At 50.8% G+C, this 27,508-nt stretch overlaps 1 protein-coding gene across 4 annotated transcripts in view; it reads right to left on the bottom strand.

Moving 5' to 3' along the window:
- The window catches only part of ZBTB7C (zinc finger and BTB domain containing 7C), a 345,852-nt gene that overhangs the window by 144,110 nt on the left and 174,234 nt on the right, over positions 1-27,508 (bottom strand). For 2 of the 4 annotated variants that reach the window (XM_034996006.1, XM_034996007.1), the window contains exons 3-4: positions 8,772-8,833; positions 7,346-8,326 (exon numbers count right to left, since the gene is read on the bottom strand). The gene's annotated coding sequence lies outside the window, so the exon portion shown is untranslated. The remainder of the gene's footprint in view (positions 1-7,345; positions 8,327-8,771; positions 8,834-27,508) is intronic. The other 2 variants (XM_034996008.1, XM_034996009.1) reach the window with 2 other exon arrangements.

Here is a 27,508-nt window from a genome sequence, read left to right as displayed (position 1 = left end):
CAAGGAGCAGGGTATTCTCCTGGTTTTAAAGGGTCTCTCCGTAGACTGCTTACTAGTTTCAGGAGAGAACAAAGACAATTACCGTGTAGTGGAGAAATAGGTAATACTTTGACCTGGAGATTAAAATCAACATCACCAGTGAGGACCAGTGAGGACCAGGAGGGCCTGCCGATGTGATCGTGTAGGAAGAACCTAAGATTGCCTAGGCAGGAGGATTCTGGCCAAGACCGCATAACCTGGATCTCACCCCAAGGAACCATTGGGCAAACCCCAAAGGGTGAACATTTTATTGAAAATAAGAAGGGGGCATTGTGTTCTTCAAAAATGTCAAAGGCATAAAAGATAAAGAAAGGCTGTGAAAATGTTCCAGATTAAAGAAGGCCAACTAAATCAACCCCCCCGCCCCTAGCTGGGTTCTGCTACAGGAGGATGCTGTGCTCTCTAGAGAACATCAGGAGGCTGACTGGCAAAATTGGAATACAGATGGTAGACTGGTAAATTAGATCCACGTGTGTATTCATGTTACGTTTCCTGACCAACCGTACTATGAATATGTCAGAGAATTTGCGTATCCCAGAGGATAGGCGAATTTGCCTGCCTATACACATACTGGAGTATTTAGGGGTAACTTACCCTCCAATGGTTCAGATAAAATGTATGTGTGTGTGTGTGTGTGTGCATGATAGGAAGAGAGCACACATGTTAAAGGCAGTGGAGTAAAATTATAACAACAGATGCGTCTAGGATATAAGGGTATAAAGGCCATCTTTGTATTATTGTTATTTTTGTTGTTTTTCTGTAATTTAAAATTATTTCCAAATAAAACAATTTTAAATGCACATTCCAACTTTTGAATGACATTCCCTTCTCTGCAGGTGCAGACTCTCCTCGGCCAGGGGACCCCTGGCAGGCAGCCAGGGCAAGAGGCAGTTCTGAAATCAAGCCATCTGGGAAATGTGGCCTTGAGCAAGTGACTTTCCTCTCTGTCTCTGCTCCGCCTCTGTAGGGCGATACCCACCTCATGGACTGTTGGACAACTAAAGCACATTACCCTGGCAAGCACTTAGCTCTCTGGCCCATCAAGGTGAGCTGGAGCTTCACTGGTCTTGTTTTTCATCAGCAGGAACCCCTGCAGGGTGCAGGGCTGGGAGCTGCCTGCAGTTCCAAGAGCCACGGGTGGTCTCCAGCAGGACTGTGAACCCAGGACAAGCAAACGATCTAGGCCTCGCCTCAGGCTGGCTGCCCCCTGGCAAAACTCCTCTGTAGGCAGACGGCCCCCTGTCCTGCCTTGGCCTTGGGAACTTGGTGCCCTGGTGCTCTTGGCCTTGACACACACTTTCCCTCGCCTACCATCGGGCCTGTACCCTCCCTTCAAGGCCCACTCCTAGAGACTCCCTGGCACCTTGCTAGGGCTGCCCCAGTCCCTGCCTTCAGCTCCTTCTCCTGGGGTGGGATCAGATGTGGCACTTCAGAATGGCTCATCTCTCCTCTCCCAGGGGAATACCTTGAGACAGTATTGTTCTGGTTAAAAGAACGGTGACCCCTGGAGAAGAGGCTGGGGAAGAGGCATGTTTCTTTGGGCTGGGGACTTTCTTAGAGACCCTAAAATTGGCCTTCAGACCAGACCTGTCCTGACAAGGATGCTGGGCCTCCCTCTCCACCACTGCTCTGTCATTTGGAGAAGAATCACTGTGCCACTGTCCCCATGTGCCCCTCCAGGCCCACTCTCCACCCTGCCCACTCAGCTCTGTGCCCTGGAAACCGACCCCTACGGACCACAGCCCTGGGTTCTTCCCCCTCTGCACTCTTTCCTGCTGGAAGCCAGTGGGGCCCCAGGGGAGGACAGAGGGAGGGAGGTCAGGTGTTGAATGCTTTGTCTCCCTGTTTTCAGGGGCACACCTCAGGGCACAGCCTAGATAGGGTAGCCCCCTCCATAGCATCCTCACTGTCTCTGCTTCCAGCATCCCCCCTCTCCTTGGCCCTTCAGCCCCAGGGGAGGGACTGCGCCCCCGTGTTGGGGGTACTGCCCTGGGTCCTGCCCTGGCCTTTGGACTCAACTCTCTTCAAACCACCGTTTTGAGGGTGCCACCCGCTTCCCTCTGGGCCCCGCCTCAGGCAGACCCCTGTAGAGGGAGGCAGTGCCCTCTCCGTCCGTCCGTCTGTCCATGTGTTTGGTGTCTGTCTGCCTGTGAGGCCCCATATTACCAAGCTCAGTGAGGGGACCCACCTCGAAGCCATTCATGCAGGAGAACAAAACCCAGAGCTGCCACTTGAGACCTCCTCCCGAGGCTCACTGCTTCCTGCTTCGACTTTATTTCATCTTTCCGTAAGTTACTGTTAACTGAGAAGCATTACAAGAAGAGAATTAAAAGAGAGAAAAGTTGGTGGAGGAATGCCTTTTTTTCCCCGGTTTAAACCTTTTGTTATCAACTCTTTAGGAATCTGACTCAACTAGAGGAGCATGTGACTGAACATGTTCTTCAAAATTAGCTCCAAGAGACACTCGGGGCTCTTTATTATTCATTCTATGAAAATGAAAATATTAGCTAATGCCTCTCGCGTCCTCCGAGCGGGCCTGGCAGCTTGTCTGATGTATTGTCCTACTTGAAAGGGAAGAAGAAGGCCTTTCCTATGGAGGCCTCCCTCAAGCCCTCTGCCTCCCGCTCACACAGGGATGCCGTGCCTGAGACCCTTACAGGCCCGGGCCCAGGCAGAGGTGTGCCAGGGCCAGCGGCCTCCTCCTCAGCCCCACCCTGCACTGGAACAGCCCTCCCCCCCATCCCGGCTCCCGAGGAGCCCAGGGGGGCCTGCATCCCAGTGGAGTGGGAAGGCCCCTCCTGGTCCCGGGAGTGTGGTTTCCCACATCCAGAGCCAGATGGGTTTGGAAGGGGGTGAAGGGGGTGATGACTCAGGAATCCCAAGGCTTAGAAATCAAAACTGCTGTGTGCGTCTTCTTGGATCCCCACTGCTGCCTTCGTTTCTGGAAGGTATACCACAATGCAAACACATTTCATTTCTTTAGCAGCAACACAGAAATCTGGCTCTCAGTACTCCGAGCTCTAGAGTCACCCAGAGGTGTCACAGTGGCGTTTTTAATAAGGCCCCTAAGAAGATGGGGAGGTTCTTAGCTGGGGAGGTGGGGGAGGAGTTCATTGGCCTTGCGGACCGTGGGTGGGACCAGAGCCCCCAGCTGTTGGCTAAATGGCTTCTGTGCATGGTGGCCCCTGCTGCAGAGTAGACCAAGTATGTCCCTTGGAGGGGCACTTCCAGCTAGCTGGGAGCAAGGGAAACTACACAGGGCCCAGTGTGGGGGCTGCAGCCGGTCAGAGGAGGCAGAACTTCCCAGAGGTGGAATAGACCAAGGAGGACTTGCTGGAAGAGGTGATATTTGACAGATGGCTAAGCACTGGAAGGGAGAGAGGAGAGGGAAGGGCAAGGAGGAATGCGAGTAGGCTGGGTGGGAGGGAGGCAGACAGAAGGACATGGCCAGAGGTAAGGCTGGAAGAACCTTGACCACAAGGGAAGGTATTTCTTCTTTCTTTTGTTTCCTTGAGCAATCCTAAATTAGCTATTAATCTCCCAAGACCTATCTTGTTGATAAATGTTGATTTCCCCTGCACACCTGTTCATATTTCTGATGGAATGTATTATATAATCACTCCATTCAGCTGGTGATTACCATGGTAATCAGGCACGCTTAGTGACAGGCCAGCACTCCTCTTGAAAACAAGATCCTGAAGATAGGGGCTTTCATTTCACTTACGTGGTGCCTGGGGAGTGAGGGGAATGAAACAGGCATGGGGCAGGTGTGGAGGGATGAGTTCCTTCTCTGGGGAAGTCTTGGCCCACAGGGCAGCCCCAAGGGCCCAGGAGGGCTCTGCAGGAAGTCGGGGGGAGGGCTAGATAGGCGGCAGGTAAATGGGGGCAAATCCCACCTACCTTAGGGCTCTGCAGTGTGCATACAGCTAGGGACAGCTTTGCGGGATCCCAGGTGAAGAGAGGATCAGAACTACCGGGTGCCCGTGATCAGGAGCCTTGGCTAGAATATCATTCAACCTCCCACCTCCATCTCAGGAACCACCTCTGTGCCTTGTGGAACGTTACAAAGATGTTTCTCCCTATTACAGGATTATAGTTTAAGGTCTGCCGAAAGCCCCACGTGTTTGAACTGTGTTATTTAGTCCCAATGCTCTATTTTAAGTTCACAAGAGCTCTAACCAGACTGCTTGGCTTCAAATCCCAGTTCCACCCCTTTACTGGCTGTGTGACCTTGGGCAAGTTACTTAACCTCTCTTTTCCTTCTCCCTGGCCAAGAACAGATTTCTAACGCACAGGATTGTTGTGAGGATTAAGTGAACAGATGCGTGTAAAACAGTTAGCACATGCCTGCCACAGAGTAAGCCCTCAAAGATGCCTGGGACACAGCAGCGCCTCCCTTCTCAGTGGGTGGGGGCAGGGAGGATTGGGGGTACAGCCAGTATCCTGGACTTTGTACAAACATTGCCTCGCCTCCTTCTCCTCACACCCCCATGTAACCCTCTCTGAACGATGAGCAGATGGTGGCCCCCGAACCAGGAACCCCTGCCTCCCTGCCCACAGGATTTTCAATTTCCTTCCCAAAGACATTGGTCTGCTGGCCTCTGGCTGTCCCCCCAAAACTAGGATCTGGCCCTCCTTCTCAAGCACAGTCACCCCCACACTCTAACTGCAGTCCTGGGAAACTCAGGCCTAGTGGGCACCAGGTTCCAGAACACTGACATCCTAAAAGTAGATAAACATCTACAGCTTTTAGTCGCTCCTGCAATTGCCCATATATGTTAGATGTTGCCTAATTAAAAACCACCACCACAATAATGTAGTGGTTGCATTTCTTGCTCATGCTGTTTCAGGTCTACACTACCTGCTCACGTTACTAGAATAACTTTTGTCATTAATGGAATTATTGTACATTGCCCCAGACACTGTATGATCCAAATCAGGCCAAGAGCTGTGGGCTCTGCCTTACAGAACCGCCCACCAGAAGCAGCTGACAGGCCATTATTCTGTGTCCTGCAAACTCTGTGCACTGATAAGGAAACCCCACCAATTTGATGCTTTATCTGGTTGCAGGTTGAGGAAAGATATTATTTCAATCAAGATAATGATTCCATTTCTTGGAAGGAAATGAGATTTTTGTTGTTGTTGCCTCATGGGGGTGCCATCAAAATCTGTCTCAGGTCTGAAACAGGTCATGCACAAGTTAGAGGATTTTTCTGGCAACCTCAGAGAGAGTGTGAACATGAAGGAGAACAGAAAGGAGGGAGTTCGCTTGCAAGAAACACACACACACACACACACACACACGCCAGGCCTATGAGATTACAAAGTCAGCTCTATTTGGCCATTTATAGGCATTAGATGGCACCCGTGAAACCAAAATTTGGAAGATAAGCTCACACAGTGTGAGCATGATGGCCTGGATTTCAAACAAGGTACACAGCCTATCAAGGCGATAATAATAATGAAGCTCCGGAGACCAGACGCTCAGCTATAAAGGGCCTGAGTAGTCAACCTGCCCAGCACCTAGGGTAACTTTGTAGACACATGTCCCAGCTATCCCTTCACCTCCTATGACAGGGAGCTCCCAACCGAGGGGACTCCTCCATCACTGACCAGCTCCTATGTTGAGAAAGCACCTCCAATCACGGTAGGGACTCCATAAAAGGAAACCATGGTGAAAATTCACAAGGTGCTGACACTAAGGTGCATCTAAACACACATGGGCCACAAGACCCGTTTCGGCAAGTCATCCAACAATATGCAAATGACAGTGGGCAATGAATGCAGTGAGACTGAAATAATTGGAACTAAATAGTGAATTTAGCGAAATTTTACATTATCTTAAATATTTGAGAACTTCAAGAGCTGTAATACAGCATCTCAAACTCTTTATAGGTGATTTGCCTTAATGAAAAAGTAGTAATAATTTGCGATTCTGACATCAATTGTACATGTAGTAACTTAAAACAGTTTGGAAATGTTTGTCAAGTTTGTATGCATTTGGAACATGCCGTTGAGAGCTGATTTGGTGGGTTGCTCTCTCTCTCCACAGAAAAGGCACATTTTAGCTCAACTACTTCAGAAGGAAGAGCCCCAACTGCTGACTCTTGAGTGGTTTTTTGTTTTGTTTTTGTTTTTGTTTTTTTGTCTTACTGTACCGTATCAGACTCCCCCAGACTTTGAAATCTACATCACACCGTTGTTGGTGTGCATGGACTATCCCTGGAAAGTAACCCCAAACTCTGGTCATGTTGGTGCTCACCAGGAGAGGAGCCAGGCTGCCTGTGGACAGAAGTGGGAAGGGGACTTTTCACAGTATACCTTTTGGTACTTTTGAATTTAGAGTCATGGGACTGTATGACCTGTTAGGAATAAAATGACGGTTAAAAAAGCACATACTTGTTTCAGTGAAAACAGACTTTGCTACTCATGATGTCTATTTTAATACCTATACTCTTAAAATGCACCCTTACTACAATGAAAATTACTGCCAAGTCAGGTGAAAACTGCATTTGGCTGTCTTCACGATAGTGATGTTCACGGGCACAGAAGTAGATGCAACCGAGGCCCCACTCAGATCCACTTTTCTGGCTGGGACACCTCCTCCCCAGCTGCTTTCACCTGTGACGTTCTCCGGACCCTTGCTCTTGGTCAAGGGCATGCCTTGGAGGTTACACCTGCAGCACCATTCTGGGAGTACGCGGGGGTGAATGAGGGGTTACTTCAGGCCTGTCCCTTGCTGCCAGGTCACGGACATCAGTGCTTTGCAATTCACATGGATCAAGCCAATGAAAGACACAGGCCCTGGCACATCCTCCTCTTTCCCTGACAAGTATTCTCTAAGAGCGCTCCCTGGATACAGCACATGTCCCTGAATCCCTATCTCAAGCTCTGCTTCTAGGGAACCCAACCTAGATCAGCCAAGTAACAGCTCCAAATGGAGCCCTCTTGCATCTTTCCAGAGGTGGTAGAAACACACATGAGCCTTCCTCTTTGAGGGTAGAACCATAACCACCTTCCTGCCTGGCCCAAGCTCACCAGTCGACAAAATATACCCCATGAAAGCCAGCACAGCAAAATGTTGACCCGCCAGAACAGAGAGCTCCCACAACCAGAGACCCCTGTGGGATGACACGAATACTCTTCTTCTCCAGGGTGAGTGAGCAGGAGGCAGGGGCAGACTCATCAGGCCTGTCCCACAATCAGATATCCAGTTATGCGCAGCAGAGAGCGTGAATATCAGCTCTATCACTTATTGGCTAGTGAACTCGAGAGAAATGGCTATTCCCAGCCTCAGCTTCCTTACCTGCAAGTTGGCAGTACCTACAGAGCCTCTGTGAAGCTCGAACGAGACGATCCTGTCAGGCGTGGTGCAAGCTGGTAATGCAACATAAATACTGGTTGTGATTCTTGAGATTTAGGACGTCCTAGCTTTCCCTACTTGCTTGGAAGAAATAGTTACCCTTTGTCAAATAAATAAATCTCAGCTGCCCCTCATCTTGGGCATCGTACCTAGAGCTCTGTATGTGGGAAGCAGCTCCAGAGAAAAGCAAGTGGACATTGGGAGCACTGTCCTGGTGACTGTCCACTTGGAGCTCAGAGGGCCTCCTCATTGATCTCATGGGCCTCTGGTGGCCCTTAGCTGCAGCTGTCTGAAGAGGGCCATCTCTCTCTCTCTCTCTCTCAGAGATCTAAGGAGGATCCCCAATGTGAATTTCCTATTATGTATCCAGTGTCTGTACTCCTCTCAAACACAACCTCAAATTTGGTGAAAAATCCACGCGGCCACTTTCACATGAGTCACAGACAAACTGGCAGAAACTCAATTTTATTTACACAGATGAGGGAAACCTTATTCCGTCCTGATTCTTTGCGCATTGACCATTCATGAAGCCATTTCCAGCCCTTTACCACCTGGTCTGGCCCAAAGTTACCAGCATTTTCCTCCCTCCCCTTCAGACCCATGTCTGTGACACCCTCCACATAGGCCTTTGGGTGCTCCCATCCTGGCACGTGTTCCTTCCGCCCTGGAATGGCTTCCCTCCTCCATCAGCCTCTCCCAGTTCAAGTCCCCCGGTCCCCAGGAAGTGTGCCCTAACCACTCCTGTCACCAGCCCTTCTGGCTGTGGTGTGAGCACCAGAGTGGACCGTACGCTCGTTCATAAGGGTCTTTAATAACCTCATCTGCGGGTTTCTTCTCCTCCCACACTGGATCGAAAGTGCCTCCAACAGCCTAGGCCACTGTTCCTCTTGTTATTTCTTAGAGCCAGCAGACAGCACCAGGCACCTGGCGATTAATAATATTCTCAGCCAGAGTAATGGATTGGGTTGTATGATTGCTCTTAGTTGAACACACTGTTAAATGGCCTGTATGAAAATATGCGGTTCTACTAGGGCCAACCTATTGAGCAAACTCAGAAGTGTACAAACTGTGTGTGGCTCCAGGGCCAAAACAATGCACATCTTCCTTCATCTTCCGGGAGTCCTGCTCTCCCCCAAACAACAGCCAACCACAAGGGAGCGACTCTCCTGAGCCAGTGGGAGGGCAGAGCCTGGGGTCCAACCATCCACCTTCCACTCCAAGGAAGCCTTACACTCCTGGGTCCAGCCCCACCCAGCCAGACACGCCTTCCAGAACCAAAAGCCGATTCCATCAAGGTCATGCCCCCTTCCCCAGACCGGGAAACCCACCCACTCCCAGGAACACCTAAAAACGCAAAATTCATACTCACAAGCAATGACGCCTTCCTCTTAAATTTCAGGCCAGCAGTTTCCCTGCAAACCTGCTCATTTCCTGCAAAGAAAAGAAAGGGATGGAGAAGCATATTAGCATCTGCTCTGGTATCCTTCGGCAGTTTTCTGGCCGACCTCGGGCTTCTGCACCTTCTCTCCTCCTTACTCCACACAGCACTCTCCCCTCCCAGGAACCCTGTGTGCTAGCTGGGTGGGCGCCCCTGGCTCCCCACGCGCCTCCCTCCCCCTCCGCGGCGCCATGCCAGTCTCCGATTGACCACTGCCTTCAATTCCCTGAAGGCGCTGGGCTTCTTCCCACTCCAGAGTGAGGCCTCCTCTTCTGTAGCATGGGGTTGCCTAGCAACCCCGCGCGCCGGCTGGAAGGCCCTCCTAAATTGGACCTCACAGCACAGGGCATCTCCTTGTACAGCTGCCTGAATCTTAACAATCTGGCTCTGAATAATAACACAATGGTAATTGCATGCATGGGCCCCAAACTACATTTAAATAATGTTCAAGAGCTGACACACCCCAACAAAGGCCAGAAAATGCATGGCGGGGGTTGACTGTAAGGCCAGGCGGGACGTTCGGCGTGGGAGGGAGATGACACCAAAGACTTGAGTTAATGACAATGCCAACCTGAACTGTGAATTCCCCTGCCTTTCTTCCTGAGTGTGTCACCACTTCAATGCGCTTTAAGTGAGTTTGGGATCTGCAGAGGCAATTAATGCCCAGAGGTAGTGACGCTTCAGGACAGGATGCCCTTTAGCTCCTCAGCAGCACACGCGGGTTTTTGGAGGGGAGGAGAGAGGACGAGAAGGGAGACCTGGGCATGAGTGATGTCGCTTGGCTTTTACAGTCGTGGCTAAATACATTTTAGAAGGTGGGAGAAAGAACTTGCTGCAGTGAGAGCACAGAGGGCTTGCTACCTCAGTGAGGGACAAATTCAACACGACTGATGTGTTTTGGGATGAGAAGTGAAGGCAAAGAGCCTCAAAGCTGGCTAACACGCGGACCGAAGCCGCTCAGCGTGGCGTGGGGACAGCCGTGCGCGCCAGAGTCCAGCCTTCAGTCTGGGCGCCTGGCAGAGTGTAACCCGGAGCTCTGCTCAAGGCACCGGAGTCTTAGCATGGGGAGACGGCCTGCTCATTCGAAAGCCCGAAGCACTTTTTCTTTAAAAATCTCAAAATCCGGGAGCCTGGGTGGCTCAGATGGTTGGGTGTCTGCCTTGGGCTCAGGTCATGATCCCAGCCAGGGTCCTGGGATCGAGTCCCGCATCGGGCTCCCTGCTCAGCGGGGAGCCTGCTTCTCCCTCTGCCTCTCTCCCTCTCTCTCTCTGTCTCCTATGAATAAATAAAATCTTAATAAATAAATAAATAAATAAATAAATAAATAAATAAATAAATAAAAATCTCAAAATCCTCCTGCAAGGGACTTAACCAGATATTTGCACGGCCATGTTCACAGTAGCATGATTCACCATAGGCAAGAGATGGAAGCGACCCAAGTGTCAGTGGACAGAAGAATGGGTAAGCAAAATGTGGTCTATGCGTACGATGGAATATTATTCGGCCGTACAAAGGAAGAAATTCTGGCACGTGCTGCAGCAGGGATGAACCCCGAAGGCACTATGCTGAGTGAAATAAGCCAGCCACAAAAAAGACAAATATTGTATCACTCCACTTAGATTGATATCACAGAGACAGAAAGTAGGATAGAGATCACCAAGGGCTGCAGGGAGGGGAGATGGGGGGTCAGTGTTCAGTGGGGACAGAGTTTCAGTGCGCGAAGGTGACAAAGTCCTGGGGATGGCTGCACAGCAACGTGAATATACTTCACACCCCTAAACTACACGCTTAAATACGGTTAACATGATAAAGTTTGTGATACATATTTTGCCACCAGGAGTACAACATACACAGTCAACGAGACTTCGGTCCATCTTCACCTTGGAAGTCAAAGTAGCCTGTTCATTCACAAGTTCCACCAAGGAAGCTGCCACCAGGACTCAGGGAGGAAGTGGACAGTATGACCCTGGGCCAGGGAACCCCATGGCTTGTCAGCGTCGTGGTGGCGCAGCACCGCGTCAGCAGGAGGTGGCTGAGCGTTGAGAAACAGGATTTGCTTACGCCCACCTCCTCAAGTCCAAGCACCATCACCCTCCAGAACGTGGCCTCCTTCCACGCCACCACCAGTCCCATCCATCATGTCCCCCGCCTGCTTCCTCCTCCGGGTGCGTAGGCTCTGAGGACACACTCTCACTTTTACTCTATGCTCCCTGCCCAGAAAGCCCTTCCTGTGCTGTCCACCTGACCTGCTCCTCCTCTTTCTAGGGGGCCCACATCAAGGACTGCCTCCTCCATGACGCCTTCCAGATGCTCCCCATCCTGCTGTGTCTGAATGCTGCAGACTGAATCAAGCATTTGCTTGGGTACTTACATTCACATCCGGAAGTCCTGCCTCTCCTGATACATCCCTGGCAGGACCCCTGGATGGGGACTACCACTGACCTTTTCTATCTGCCATCGGCCCTAGCTCAGGGCTGAGCATACCACGGGCCATCCCCTCAAGGTTCTTGGAGGGACAGCCACCCTGCATCCCTTCCCAGGGAATCTGACCACAGCCCCCCTGCCTGGGATGGAACGCATGTCTGCAGGTTGCCAAGTCCCGAAGCTCCGAATTCCAGGCAGGCAGGCAGGGGCCTCCAGTCACTTAGAGGTGTAACTCGATGTGTGCAATAAACAATTGAGCATTTACAGATTTTATTAATTTGGAAAGGTCATTAGAGCTAACAGCTTCTCCAAGTGAAAGTGAATAAATAGCGTGGATGGGTTTTTTTTTTTCAGTGTCCTGAGTTTTTTTGCTTGGAATGTGCTTTAAAACCTCAAAAAACAGTGTTGCAAGTGAAAAAATGAAAAAAGGGGAGAAAAAAATCCAGGCTCCTGAGGCAAGAGGAGGCCCACAAGAGCTCTGGACAAGCCTCTGCCTTTCTCTGGGGAGTCTATATCTCCTCATCTGTAAAAGGAAGGAGTGATCGCTAAGCTGCCTCCAACTTAAAATAAAATAAAATTATGATATGAGATAAGCATGTGAAGTTAGCAACTTTCCGAGCAAACCGTTACTCCCCACCCCAAAGCCTACCCATCCTCCCAGGTGGTGGACACCCCTACAGCTCTGGGTAGCAAATGTGGGAGCGCCCCAGCAGCCAGGAGAAGGGCCTTAATGATTTCAGGTGCCTTCGCAGACCCTGACCTGGAGGCTCTCAAACCCGACAATCTGGCTGCCTCACTCTCCCTCATTAGATCATTAAGGAACACTCTGGACTAATGACTTATTTTCTTGAATCTCCAGGAATGGCTGGAAATGGGCCAAAGGGTAGCATCCAGGCTCCGTCTCCCCAGCCCTTGGCTCCACGACTGGCCGGCATGGTCTGTCAAGAGCCAGGCCTCTGCGGGCAGATGCTGCTGGTTCTCCCCGAGGCGAGAAGGAAGCAGCATTCGAGAAGAAGAGGGGTCTGGCTCCAGCCTGCTGTTGTGAGGAGAAACAGTTGGCCCTTGACCAGACTGTGCCATCCCACATCATGCCCTTCCTCCTCGTCCCCTCTTCCCTCTGCCCCAACTGCTGACAGACACCAGAAGGTGGAAGGCCCACATCTGCCCACGCTCCCACCTCCAGATCACTCATAGCTTTTAGTAGCAAGAAGAAGACCATGTATGAATCAGAACCGTGTGACTCACAACCCAATACTAATATTTTTTTTTTTTTTAAGATTTCATCTATTTATTTGAGAGAGAATGAGAGACAGAGAGCACTAGAGGGAGGAGGGTCAGAGGGAGAAGCAGACTCCCCGCCGAGCAGGGAGCCTGACGCGGGACTCGATCCCGGGACTCCAGGATCATGACCCGAGCCGAAGGCAGTCGCTCAACCACTGAGCCACCCAGGCGCCCCTCAATACTAATATTAACATTAGCATTAGTAGGACTTAATATTAACGAGTATTTGTGTGATGCTTTCTGATTACGAGAGTATGTTCCCACTCGTTTGTCAGACAGGTAGGAGAGCTTCAATTCATCTATTGAGCACCTGCTGTATCCCAGGGTCTTTGCTACCCCCTGGGGATGCAGACACAAAAAGGTGTGTTTCCTGCATGCAAACTCCCTCCAGGATGGTTGAAAGTCGGGAACACGGAGGCACAGGGAAGCTGAGTAACCTTCTCAGAAGTAGTGCTTTTCCCCATTTTTCCTGCAGGGCCTGTGAGTTTAGTATGAAATTGAACCTGCACAATGTCACCCAGGAGGGACCAGCCAGAGGACAGCATGGCTTGGGGACAATGAGGGCTGATGCCCAAAATGAACCAAGGCCTAGGGGTGTCAGGCCACGGTGGCCCTGGATGCCACAGAGGGGCAAACCCTGGACTGGGTACAGGTTGGAGCCTACTGCAGACATGGCCTTGACCTCTCATGGACTTTCTGCTTGTCGATAAACACCCTTCCTCTCATCAGAAGGATGCAGAGACACTGCCTCGAGAGCTGATGCAAATTAATGAAATCTTTTTTTTTTTTTTTTTGTCTGCACTAATCTTTGTCTTCTAGGAGCTGCCACAGCGCTTACAACCAGCATGTGACACAAACTGGTATTGTTCTTCTGAGGGTCTTCATTGGCTTTTTGAAAAATATAATGTCCATGCTTGGAGGAGCCCTATAAATCCTTCCATTTACAGCCAGGGCATTCAAGCCCAGAGAGGGCAGATAACTCACCCCAAGTAATGCCAAGGATAAGGGCAGACCAGAACCAGAATCGAGGTGCCCAGATTCCCAGGCTCAGGCCTGCACACACCTGCCCTAACTGGGGGGAAGGTAGGCTCAGGCTGTGTCCAGCCTGCGTGGCTGGGATGGGGGCTCTCTGATGCTGGACAGTGGCTAGCACAAGCAGAGTGCCCTCTCGTCCCCTCAGTGACACTCGAGTGATCAGCTCTGCCTCCTAGCCTTGAGTTGTGAGCCTTACAGGGAGGGGCAGAGGCCACGAGGGGTGCCCTTGGGGACAGCAAGGTCACAGTCTCTGTTGCAGGGCCCTGTAGCTCTCAGGAGGCCATCCTGCATTGTGGTTTGGAGCTAGACTGATCCTGCTGTGCCACCTTGAGCAAGTGACTTAACCTCTCTCCGCCTCAGATTTCCCCAGCCAAATGGGCAGAATAATGGCACCTATTTCCTACCTCACAGGGGGTGAAGTGAGAATTAAATGAGAACATGGAGGGAACACGCGGCACAGGGCCTGGCATCTGGGTGCTTTCAGGTGTAGTCAGTGAGACCAGATTTCCCCTGGCAGGTCAGCTCCATGAAAAGGGAGACAATCTGGAAAGGCTACACACCAGATGATGCCAGCTATATGGCGTTCTGGAAAAGGCAAACTCAGAGACTGTGAAAAGATCAGTGGTCACCAGGGGAAGAGAAGACAGATGAATTGGTGAATCCCAGAGGATTTTTGGGGCAGTGAAACTATTCTGTGATACTACAATGGTAGATACACGTCATTATACATTTTCAAAATCCATGAAACTGTACAACACGAAATAAACGCTAATGTGGACTATGGACTTTAGTTAATAATGACATATCAGTGTTGGCTCATCAATTGCAACAAATGTCCACCCCAGTGTAAAGTGTTAGTAATAGGGGAATCTGGGGAGGAGGGCGAGGCTAGAGGGTAGATGCGCACTCTCTGTTTTCGGCTCAATTTTTCTATAAACCTGAAAGTGCTCTAAAAAATCATGTCTACTATTTTTTTAAAAAAGATAAACCACGGGCGCCTGGGTGGCTCAGTCGGTTAAGCGACTGCCTTTGGCTCAGGTCATGATCCCGGGGTCCTGGGATTGAGTCCCGCATCGGGCTCCCTGCTCAGCAGGAAGCCTGCTTCTCCCTCTCCCACTCCCCCTGCTTGTGTTCCCTCTCTCGCTGTGTCTCTCTCTGTCAAATAAAAAAAAAAAAAACTTTAAAAAGATAAACCACACTAAAACACAACACTCAGGGCCAGTCTGTACATGGGCCATCACCAAGCCCCCCTGGGCATTTGCCCCCCCCCAAAAGACTAGCAAGTCTCTTGAACCAAGAGACTAGCAAGTCCTACCAATGTGAAGCACAACCTCGTCTTGTGTCCAGCCAAAATATCAGAGGCAGAGTGGGGAGGCCAGCTGGACCAAGCACCCCAGCAACCAGGATACCTCTAGCTACTGGGCGGTGACTCAGCCTTCATTTACTCTTCTTGAGCACCCACCCTGTGCCTGCCTCACCCTCCCTGCTTTCCAAAGGGGGATCAAAAAGAGATTCAGCCCCTTGCCCACAAGGCATACTTCTCCCAGTCTTTTCTGCACCCTCTACCTCCAACACCAATATAGGAGGTGCTCAATAAACATTTACCAAATTAAATAGTGATTATCCGTATGCCTTTTGCTCTCCTCATGCAAGGAAAGAATCTGACTGCAAGCCTCCCTAAACCCCCCAGCAAAGTATTAGCTGAACAGAGCGAACAGCAGAATTCAGGCAGATGTAACACACCATGGGGGAGACATTGTGTTTGGTCTTGGGGACCACCATCCACAGTCCTGACAGCGTATCTCTGAGGGGCCTCCCCTAAGCGTACCTAGCACACGCTGGCCTGCTTGACCCTGAGCCCCCAAGTAGCAGGATTCACGAGCCTCTGCTCCACCTGGGAAGGACAAAGAGGCCAGTGCACCCTGAAATGGGGTGATGAGTATGTGAAGTCACCTCCAAGCAGCCTGGGTGGGCAGCAGGGAGTCGAAGCAGAATGAAGGCCCGCACCCTGGGGGCACAATGTGGGGGTGCCTCGGGAAGTGTTTTTAGAGCAGGAACAGAGGTCCAGCCCATCCCACCTCGCGCAACAGGGCAGCAAGCAGTCGGGTCTGGTCTGATTCTGAGAAAGAAGAGGAGTGTGTGTGTTTGTATGTTGCTGGGAACAGCATCCTCTAAGGCAACCGAATTCTCCTTCAGTCACTGCTTTGGGGGTGATGGCCCCTTAGAAGTCCGAATTTCTGTGACCTTAGCCTCGAATCTTAAAATACTCCCAAGAAGGAGGAAGGGCTGAGACCAGAGCCAAAGCCAACAGTGGGGCCTGGCCTGGGGAAGCAGGGGAGGGGAGGAGAGCCTGTCCAAGGATCAAAGGCCCAATCTCCCTGGTCAGGCTGCCCGGCCCAGGCCTGTCTGTTCAGTCACGCACATTTTATTTTTTCTGGCCTCAGGGAAGTATTCCTGGGGCTGGGCAAATCTGAGCAAGGTCTGCCAGCAGGGAATGGCCTGGAGCAGCTGAGAGAGTGGGCAGCGGCTGCCCACATCCACCCCTTGGCCCCCAGCAGCCCCCTGCCCAACTGCCAGGGTAGGAAGGGGGAGGGTGCCTGCTGGGGTGGAGGTGGGGGGGTCCTACCCACTGCTCTCTGGCTGGTGAAGCAGAAGAGATTCTCAGTCACAACATGGGCAGGCCAAGAAAATTCAGTTTTATAAGAGCAAATAACAGTTCTCGTTTGGAAAAAGGAAAAGGTTCCTCTTCCACAAGGAAAAGAAAGAAAGCACGTTCAGTCTTCATGTCTGCTGGGCGCAAGGCAGCAGAGCTCCTCCCCTTGCAGAAGCGAGATGAGGTGGGGCCGTCTCATGGGTTTAACAAGATGGCTCTCTGTGCCTGAGCTCACTGGCTGATGGTGTTCAGGGGACACACATGTGACGGAACTTGCCCGGCTTGGGGGTGGCTCTCCCAGCCCGGCCTGCAGGGTTTTGCTGCCAAGTGCAGCTGGGATTTTGAGGCTGGCGGTGGGCAAGTGTTGGGAGGGGGAAGCAGAGGGCAGGGGGAGCACGGCCTGGTCAATCTGAGCAGGGAGTGATATCAGACAGGTGAGGGTGGCATTCAGAGCTCCAGACAGCAAAATGGGGAGGCAGGCCTGTTCTGTCTTCACGACCACAGGCTTCCCCTTGACGGTGTCTCCTGCCTCTTGGGTCTTGCCCCTGGCCCTGACCGGATACCCTGAGTCCTGTTATGCCCTCTCCTTCCTCTAGCTAAACCTGTTTTCCAGAAAGTTCTATCTCCATCTGGTGTCTATTGTGACAGAACTTAATTCCAACTTCCTTTTCTCTCAGAGAAAAGGCATTTCCAGCCCGCTCTCAGGTGGGAAAGTTGTAACCCCCGGGAAAGGGATTTATTTCACTTTTTACTTTTGAACTCCACTGTCTACTCTGCCTCACATTGACGACGAATACGTAAATGACCTACCCTAGCCAATAATACTGATGCAGTGTGGATGGTGTAGTGGGTGTTTGGAAAGAGGACCAAGGACACTTACAGCAGAAGGGACGCCGCTGGGAGAAGGCTGCCTCCGCAATCGTCCCCTCCAGCTCCTGTCCCTTACCTTCCTGGGCCACTCCCACCCAGCATGGAACATGGGTAGGGAAGCCGTACGTTTTATTGTCCCAATAGGGACACTTTTGAGAGTGAAAGGGGATACTATTCGTGATCTAGGGACAACAGGCACCAAAGGGTGTTCCTAGTCAACCAGTGTGTCACCCTTTGGGGTTTGGGAAAACCTAGTCAGAGCTCTTCTCTGGAACTTCCATGGCATCACTTAGGGAAGAGAGAGGTCTGCCTCTACCACGCAGCTTCCCCTCTTAGGAGGAGGCATCAGAAATGATCCTGAGAGAGGCCACCAGGCCTATCAGGGCCCAGAGGAAACATGACATGTGTCTGTGTAAAATGCAAGCACTTCTCTGTCTGGCCCTGCCAACCCTCAAGTCTCCCCACTCAGATCCTTGCAGATCCCACCTCCTACAGGAAGCCTGCCAGGATTGTTCCATTTCCCTTAGCACTCTGTGTGTGAGAGGGAGAGAGAGATTGAGAGAGAGAGCACAAATGACAAAGGAAATGGGATACAGTTTTAAGAACAGGTGAGTCTAGGATATAGGGTATCTGAGCTCCGCAGGCAGGTGGCCATCTCCCCACCAGCCCATTGGCTCTGGAGTGCAGGTACCACCATGAATCCTTTGTCTCTGGAGCCTCCTGTCCACCCCCTCTCCACCCTACCCAGTACCTTGATTACAGAGAGCTTCTGCTTTAAAGCTGCTGGGAAGAACTGAGTTGAACTGAATGCCTGCGATTTCCCCCTTAGTGCTAGGGACCCAGGGTTCTAGGAGGGGTCCTGTAGCCCTTCAGGGGTTCATTGATTCTCTCATGTCAGCTTATAAGTCATCTTCAAGGCAAATATTCCTGAATCTCCGTGACCACTGCAGACTGTTCATGGTGCCATTTTTGCAATCCTGCTGGGTGGTCATTGTTGGGTAAGAGTGTCTGAAATAAAATCCAGAAAGGGGCTCAAGAAGAACTCTATTTTCATAGCTGGGGGGGAGGTGTGGTTTGGCCAATGAGCCTGGGTGAGAACCTCCACTTACCCTCCGAAAACCCCCCCATATCTTAGAAAGAGAACAAGGCAATCAAGACTAAGTGTAGCGGGGTGCCTGGGTGGCTCAGTTGGTTGAGTGTCCGACTCTTGACTCTTGGTTTTGGCTCAGGTGGTGATCTCAGGGTTGAGGGATCGAGCCCCGAGACAGGCTCTGCGTTCAGCAGGGAGCCTGCTTGGGATTCTCTCTCCCTCTCCCTCTGCCCCTCCCCACCGCGCATTTTCTCTCTCAAATAAATGAACAAATCCTTTAAAAAAAAAAAAAACTAAGTGCAGGAGGATGGCGCACTCAGGAAGTTTAGGGGGTAACTAGGGAAGGCTTCCTGGAGGCAACAGACAGTAAGCAGAGGCTTGAAGGAAGGGGAAGATATCAACAGTAGGAGCAAAAGGCAGTCTAAAAAGAGGAGAGTCTGAGCAAAGATGTAGAGACAGAAATGGGCGCAGCATAATCAGGGCAGTGAGTTACCAGGTCTGGCTGGAGCAGATGGTGTGTTCAAAGAGGAATAGCAGATGCAGCCCTGAGGACAGAACCCCAAATGCCAGCCACCTCCAGGCTTGAGTCCCTGGCAGCTCTGGAATCACCCCGTTCCACTCTGATAGTTGTGGGCGTGGGGGGTAGAGGTTGGACTGAAGCTTCTTGCTCGGGCCCCAGGGAAGCATCTGGGAGGGAGCAGAGGGACTGGCCTGGGCTGAAGCCATCCCCAACTTCTTCCCTGGCTACTTCCAACTCTGCCAGCTCTGGGAAACCCAGCCAACTCAGCATCTGTGGCCCCGAATGTAATCTCGCTGTGCATTCAGAGGGGTGGGGGCGAGTTTCCAGGGGCTGAAGGCCATGGCAAGCGGGCCCCGGGTAGCAGCCCTCTGAGCTCACATCTCACTTCTGCTTGGACACTCACTGACCAAACTGTGGATGGAAAAGCCAAGGCCTTTTCTCTAACCTTGCACCTCCTGGACAGAATTGTCCCTATTGTCTTTCTTGTACAGGTCACACTCCTACAGCCTTGCCTACAATTTCCAGTTACTGTTTTTCTAAAGTGGAATGAGAAATTAAATACACTGGCAAAATAATCTGAGTGCCAAAGTCTCCCTCGCTTTAATGGATATTTCCCCAACCTTTCGGAGTTACTTCGTCCACACCTAACCCAACCACATTTTGGAAAAACGACTAGTCTTGTTAAGTCTTTCCAAAGCTTTAACTTAGGGTTCACTGAAAACAACTCCCCCCCCCTTTTTTGCTATTCTATTTAATTAGTTTGTATAATACTTAATCAAATTGCATAATTACAATAGCAAGTTCCACTGGCATAAACAGGTTTGGGAACTAAGCCAGCTGCCTCTAGGAAAGCATTCAGCTCAGCTGTGGGTGCAGACACGGTGGACATTTGGGACAGCCATCTTCCTGCCCCACCCAAGTGTCCTCCAGCTGTGGGCATCAGTCAGAGACAATGGAGAGAGAGCCAGTGACCCTGGCAAGACGGTTGACTGCATGTCCAGAGTGTCTAGTGCTCCTCTTATCAGGAGACCCAGGTGAAGGTTAACTCTCTAGAGACTAAGGACCTGATGCTGTCCTGCCCTCCCCCCACCGGGTCCTCACCTCCACTCCTGTGCTGAGTGGGCCCTGCCTCTCCGGTTGCTCTCGCCCCTTCCCCTCCCACAGCGCGGGCTTCTTCTCATTACAGCTGTCTGAGAAGGATTTGGCAAACTAACTCTACAACTTTTGTGACAGGTAATAGCCAAATGCACCACCCTCCCAGAGGTCATGGGAATTTCTTACACTGAGATGAGCTTCTAATGATGTCATCTCAGGTATCTGCAGTGGGTTGGCTGGGGAGAGAGGTTTGGAGTCAGGGGAATGTCTAGAAGTCATCCCTCAATCACACCATCTTTCTGAGGCTGAGATTTTAGACCATGTCCAACTGAGTCACAATAGTGCGCACTTCCCCTAAGAAGATGGGGCTGCAGACTCACCTCTGTTTCCAAATCCCTTACATGGCATGGGGTGCCATCCCCCTCTTAACCTTCCTTATCAAAGTCATTTCCCCTATATCCAGCCTTCCCTATTTCACAGATCACAGAACAAACCAACCAACCAATCGATCAATCTCAAGTATTAGCAGGCATGTACAACTCCTAAGAGAAGAAGTACTCTCCGGAGGAACACATCTGTAGTGGACATTTCCTATTTTGAGCCGTTTACCATTCTTTGCTCCGACTTCCTGGTAAGGGAGGCCCCCAGTTCCTCCCCCAAATTACCCCCCGCTTTCCCCATAGACAGTATGCTTCAAGGGTGGTCACGGTCGGCTCACGCCAACTCGCTTAGCTCAGCAACTTGGTCATGGTGCCTGGACAAATTCTATGATATAAGATGCAAGGAGATGTTTGCTGGGGACTTCTTGGGGAGAGAGCTCCATCTTCAGAGATGTGGAGGGTGCATGCAAGGCCTGATGCTTCTGCAGCTATTTTGTTACCATGAGTTCAGAGGGCAATGCAGTTACAGAAAAATGGAACTGGAGGCTTGAAGACATGACTTCTGAAGATCACCCTGCTTCTGGACTTTTCATTTACCTAAGCCAACACATTTCCTTTTAGTGTTTTTTAATTGCTTAAGTTTAAAAGATCAAACTAATACATGTGTATGAGATGAAAAATCAGAAGCAATCAAAGCCCAACCATGAAAAATAGCAGTCTCAGCTCCAGCCCTCCCCATACTGAGTCCCGGTTCCTAGAGATACCACTCTCAACTCCTTTAGCTCTCGTACGTTCTTTACTGCCATATTTCTAAATAACATGCTGTGTTCATCAGCTGGGGCTGCCATACCAAAATGCCAAAGACTGGGCTTAAACAACACAGTTATTTCTCACAGTCCCGGAGGCTGGGAAGTCCAAGATCAAGGTGCCAGCCAATTCGGTTTCTGGTGAGAGAGCCCTGCTTCCTAGCTTGCAGGCAACCAACCACCTTCTCGCTGTATCCTTACTCAGTAGAGAATGAGCTCTCTGGTATCTCTTCTTATAAGGACACTAATCCTATCAGATCAGGGTTCCATCCTAATGATTTCATTTCACCTTAATTACTTCTTTACTCCAACTATAGCCACACTGGGGGGCGGGGGGTGGTGGTGAGGGCTTCAACATATGAATTGGGAGGGGTACAATTTATTTCATGGCATATGCTATATGCCACTATTTCTGGATTTCCCACTTTGGGCTGTTGCCTGTTAATGCCCCATAATGGAAGCTAAGGTTTTCTCTCTCTTATGCCACCTCCGCTAAAGACACATTTCTGTTCTCTGCATCTTTCCAACAGAGTGACACCACTACTTTTGGTTAAATCAATTGTCAATGTTTCCAGTGTTTCTGGCTGTGCAGATACTGCTTATGGATGAGCCACCTGATAATATTTCTTTTCTTGCATTTTTTCCCCCTAGTATTAAAAATGGCTTTCTATGCACCTAACACTTATTAACACACAAACTGACTTTCAGAGTTGTTCAAATCTCTCCTTGAATAGCTCAGTGCATGAGGAATCTGTCAGTTCCTCTTTGGTCTTGGCGGCGGGGGTGGGGGGTGGGGGAGAGAGTCATCCCATCCAGAGTTCCCCAACCCTCCGGTCTGAAGCTGAGCCTTCTGCACAGCTGTCACCTGGGAATTCTTAATTAAATCCCTTGTTTCCTGGATCCCATAGTGCATTAATTTCTATCGCTACTGTAACAAATTGCCACCAGCTAAGTGACCTAAAACAACATGATTTATTATCTTATCGTTCTGGAGTTCAGAAGTCTGAAATGGGTCTCACCGGGTTAAATCAAGGTGTTGGCAGGGCTGCATTCCTTCTGACGACTCTAGGAAAAAGAGGATCCGTTTCCTTGCCTTTTCTAGCTTCCAGAGGATGCCCACATTCCTTGGCTCATGGTTCCTTGCCTCCACCTTCAAAGCCAGCAACCTTGGGAGAGCCCTTCCCCTACTGCATTACGCTGACCTGCTCGCCTTCCTCCTTCTTTCCCTTCCTAGGTCCCCTGGTGATTACACGGGGCTCCCCAGGACAATCCAGGAGGATCACCTCCCACATCAAGGTCAGCTGATGAGCAACTGTCATTCCACCTGTACCCTGAAATACCTTCTTGCCTATAACTTCACATTTTCACAGGTCCTGGAGATTCAGATGTAGACATTTTTGGGGGTCTATTCTTTTGTCTCCCACATATACCATTCTTGTTTGTGGCTAACTCTCTTGTGTCATTGGTGCAAATCTTCCTCGAGTACTTTGCTGAGAAAGGGTACGTAGGAGGGACATCATCTGAGACCATGCCTGTCTGAATCAACTTCATCCCCTCTCCTTCCTGATAGTCTGTGAACAGAAGGCTAAGTTGAAACCCCCTTTCCTGGGGCGCCTGAGTGGCTCAGTCGGTTAAGCGTCTGCCTTCAGCTCAGGTCATGATCCCAGGGCCCTGGGATCGAGCCCCGCATCGGGCTCACTGCTCAGCGGAGAGCCTGCTTCTCCCTCTCCCTCTGCCTGCCACTCTATCTGTGCTCTCTCTCTATCTCTCTGTCAAATAAATAAATAAAATCTTAAAAAAAAAAAAAAAGAAACCCCTTTTCCTCGGAAGGCTGAAGACATTCTCCTTGTGTCTCCTAGTTTCCAGGGATGCTGCTGGAAAACCCAATTCTCGTCTGTGCCCCACCTTTTCTATACAACCCACTTTTCTCCTCTCTGAAAGTTGTGTGATGTTTATCCCTAGCATTCTGAAACTCCACAGTCATGGGCCCTGGGGTGAGTCCGTTCCTGGTCACTGTGCTCTGGAAGCGTGCATCCCTCAGGCCAGGAAACCTTCACAAATTGCTGTTTCCGGAACCCCCTCCTGGCAGCCCTCCTGTATTGAGTTTCTAACATCCTGATTTTTTTCTTTCCTACTTTCTACAGTGTTGTCCTCATTTCCTACTGACTGAGGAAGTCCCTTGACCCTACCTTTCAAATCTTCTACTGAACTTTTAATTTCTGCTATTATATGTTTAATTTCTCAGACTTGTTCCTTATTCTTTTAATATTCCATTCTTACAACCCCCTGCTCTTATTTTATGGATGCATTATCTCCTCTTCCTTCTCTGAGGACCTTAATTATACTTTTATTCAAGTTTTCTTCTGCTCCTAGATTTGGCTCTACTAACTCCAGCTTTTTTTTTCTGCTAACTTGGTTTTGTTTTGTTTTTTCTCTTTTTCTCTCTTCTTCTCCTATGTTACAAGTTTTCTTTTTAACAAATGCCAGGTAACCCTTGGCCATATTGATATATAAGAGTGAGACACTAATAAGTTGGTGATTTCTCTGTGGGGGACTGGATAGAGTTCTGGTCACGTCCCTGGGGGACTGTATGTATGTATGCACGGACATACATACACACACATACATACAATACATACACCTTGTACATCTACACACACATATATATATTCACATGTACATTTGCACACATACACGCACACATTCGTCCATTGTATGAGGAGGGCTTTTTTCCTCTTGGGCCAAACAGTTTACACTTGCGAGGGAGCCCTGCAGTCACCCTGCCCGGGGCACAGACACGGGGCTCCCAGTACTCCAGTAGCAAAGGTGCTGGAAGTCCCACCGCTCAGGATGCAATATTGAAATAAATTCTCTCAGTTTGAGTTAAGTGCTCAAACTTGCTCCCAGTCGTCTCCGAGTCCAGAACTTCTCTGGCTCCTATCCTTTGGGAAAGCAACCTCTAGTCTTTGAACAAGGAGGAGAGGAGAAGTTGTGGGAGGGGATCTGCGGCCTGATCATCCTTTATGCAGATTTTCAACCAGTTCCCACGTTTTCAAACCCATTTGTCACCTCACCTTCAGAAGTATCTAAAATTCCTGCTTCTGACCTGTTTGAGAGTTTGGGGTGGGACCAAGAGTGAATGCTTCTAGAGGCTCCTTCTCACTACCCATGCTTGGATTCCAGCTGTCCTCTCTGCTACCTGAGTCAACATCCACCTATTGACTTCTCAGCCTCCACAGTTCTTACTGACATCTCTCACCTGCTTCCCTGTCCTTGTGGAGTTGGGCTTTGTCATTTTCCCTAAGGCCATGGGCAGGGGGGATGATTAGAAAGAGGGCAGAGATAAATGTCTGTGGCCAAGTCACCACATTTATCTGGCAGACTCTCCTTGATCTTTGGGATGCTCTAGGTGGGGTTTCCGGTGCGTGAACCAGACCACACATCCTGCGTCTCTCACCACCGCATCGTGGGCTCCCTGCCACACTGCCCCAATCCTGCCTGGGCAGCAGTTCCTAGCACTGCTCACTTTGGAGTTCAGAGGCCCCTCTCCAGCGCTCACACTGCCCCTGACGGCAGTGCCAGGAGCTTCTAGTAAGTTCTCCTTGCTCTTGTTAACAGCTCTCAGCTCCCACTCCCACTCGAGGTGCCTCCCCACTCCAGCCGCGTACGGGAACTGGAGGCCCCTGTCCACAGCAAGCAATGCCTCCACCTTGAAGGCACAGGGATTTTCCAAAAGTCTCTACTGAGGGGATCCATCAGATCTGTCAGAAGAGCCACCAAAGAACCCTTTCATACTCGCGGGTGACACAGAATCATCCACATCTCCCTTTCCGGTTCACACGTCAGAAAGTGCCACCCAGACACAGTCCGAGACGGTGCAGTGCTGGTGAACTGGGGGACGGCCCAGTGTGGCCAGTGTTCGCAGCGCAGGCGACATCCCTGGGCAAGATGAAGAGGGCGGATCGAACCCTGCCTGAAGGGACAGACTCCTACTCAACGCCAGGCTCATCCAAACACCACCACCACACCCACCACAGGCAGGGCAGGGCCGACACAGCCAATGCCAGAGGCCCCAGGTGTAAAATCTAGACCCAGGGGCCGGCTGCTAGCGGGCTATGGCAGTTTTCTCATAAATAATATTAAAATCCCCTGAGTCATGAGGATAGAGTCTTCCAGCCGAAAGATGCCGGTTAGCAGGAAGTGGATCCTGTTATCAGAAATACTCTGTCTCCACAGAAGCCTGGCCCGGAGTGGCCATCAGCCTCACTCTCGTGCCCACTCAGCCTCTGTCCAGTACCAATCACCATCACAGCCCTGTGGTCCAAGTGGCCTCGGGGGCAGGCAGAAAGTGGGTGGGCTCCCTGTAGGGCAGTCGACATCCAGCACAGGTCCCCCCCACCTTTCCTCTTGAAAAGCAACACATGTCCCCTCCCCTGGGGGAGCGGCCGGGGTGAGGCTGCCACCTCTGGGAGCCCAGCGCAGGTGTGGACATGCCCAAAGCAGGACAAGCTCATGCCCCCATGCAGGTGAACGTCCCTTTCCCTACAGCCTAATACCTCAAATCCCATTCAGCCCACCCAAGGCTCTTTATTATGTCATTTTCATGAAGCAAATCATCCCCCCTCCGAGGTGCCCCCTCCTCCCCAGGACACATGACTTATCTGTTCCTCAGAGATTCAGATCCTGAACACCAGACATGCTCAAAAGGACATTTACCTATTTTTTTAATGATTTTTTTTAAACAACAACAATAAAGGAAATCCCCACCCTCTCCCAACAGCCATGCCTAAGTGCCTGGAAGCGCATTCACAAAATAAAAATCCAGGGGACTGGCAGGCCACAGAGGGGATCATTTTGTATCCTAATAAACTTGATCAAATCTCCTCTGTTGGCCATTACCATGATGATATCATCCCTGACTCCAGCCCTGTCCACAGTCTAGCAAATTCTTGACAGAGCCCCAGTCACGACTTTGGGTTTTTGGTGCATCTTCTTCCTTCCCCTTTCTGTAACCCTGTGTCTCCCTCCACCTAATGTCCAGGGGCTCTGTCTTTCCTCGTGCCCCTTCCTTCCATCTTTTCCAGAGTCACCTCCTTTGTCTTGGCCCCCAGGCACCTCTTTTAAAAATTCATTATGAAATGTTCTAGACATACAAAAAGGCATAAAAATAATGTAACAAACACCTGTGTACCCGCCACCCAGCTGCTTGTTTAAAAGGCAGCTCTTCTTTACCCTGGGCCAAGGTCCCCTCACTGACACCACAGTTCCTAGCAGCCTTTGTTCCATTTTTTTCCTTGGAAAAAGCCCAGGCTGCTGCATAAATCCAAGGCATCCCCAGCTGTCACCTAGACTCTCTGTATTAATTCTTTCTCTACTCTTTGTGGGTGCAGCTCCCCCATTCCCCAGCCTGTCCTCTTCCTTTGTGATTTGACCGCTTCCGCATCCCAAGGGGGGGCTTGGCCAGGGTCCCCGCCTGGTCAGAGGTCACGAGCAGGTCAGCAGAGAGCTGGGAGTTAGAGCAGGGGTTTTCCCCTGGGCGATACCCCAGGGTGGGACCACATGCTTCCTTACCACAACACTTTGTGCATCAGGAACGGGGTGCAGGAGCTGGGGATGAGGCGGGACAGGGAGACACTCTGCCTTCTGTAGTCCTGCATTCTCTTGGGGACAACAGTATGTGCACAGAGGCAACCCAAAGCCGGGTGGGCAGGCTGGAATCTGGGGGTGGTGTGTGTGCGGGGGTCCACCTGTGTAGTGAGAATGGAAGCTGCTGAGGTGTGTGGAGGCTGAGAAAGATTGGAGCCCGAACCCCCTGGGCAGGAAGGTGGAGATTGAGAGAGACAAAGGGACAAGTTGAGAGAAGGAGAATTAGCTGAGACAGCTGGGGGTGGGGGCAAGAGCGGTGCAGAGAAAGGGAGCCCAGCCAGGCTGGAAAGGCAGGTAAGATGAGTTAGCTGGTCAGAGACTTGGGTGGCAGTGGGCTGGGGGTGTGGGTGTTGATGCTAAGAAAGCTAGGGCACCCCACCTCTGCCAGGCCTGCCTTTGTTCTCAACTATGGTTTAGAGGAGGGTATGTGTGTTTGTGAGCCCTTTGTCACGGCTTCCCAGCCCTGCCCCACCCCACCACACACCACCCCACAGGAGGATGCGGAAGGGCAGTGCCAACCATTGACCATGTTGCTGACATTGGCATTGCCTGAGCAGAGTCACCCACAGCCCGCTCCAGGAGTCTCCCATGGCACCTAGCACCCATGGCCCTCTGGGGAGAGGGTGCCCCGGCAAGAGTCCCCCCAAAACATCAGACACACTAGGAAGCTGGCCCCCTCCTCACCACCCACCCTACTCTTCCCCTGCCCAAGCTCTTGCTCAAGACCTACCACCCCCATGAACCTTCCTAACACTCAACTCACACTGATCTTTCTGGCTAAATATATACTGTTCTTACTGTTCCTACTGCTCGCTTGGACACTGGTCATGAATGTTCCCTTCTAGACTGTGAATAAGGTAGACCCTCA

Source organism: Mirounga leonina, unplaced genomic scaffold, assembly GCF_011800145.1.
Source record: "Mirounga leonina isolate KUSES-001 unplaced genomic scaffold, KU_Mleo_1.0 Mir_93, whole genome shotgun sequence".
Lineage (NCBI taxonomy): Eukaryota > Metazoa > Chordata > Mammalia > Carnivora > Phocidae > Mirounga > Mirounga leonina.
The sequence above is the reverse complement of the archived record's forward strand: the minus strand, read 5'-3'. Positions and strand labels throughout refer to the sequence as shown.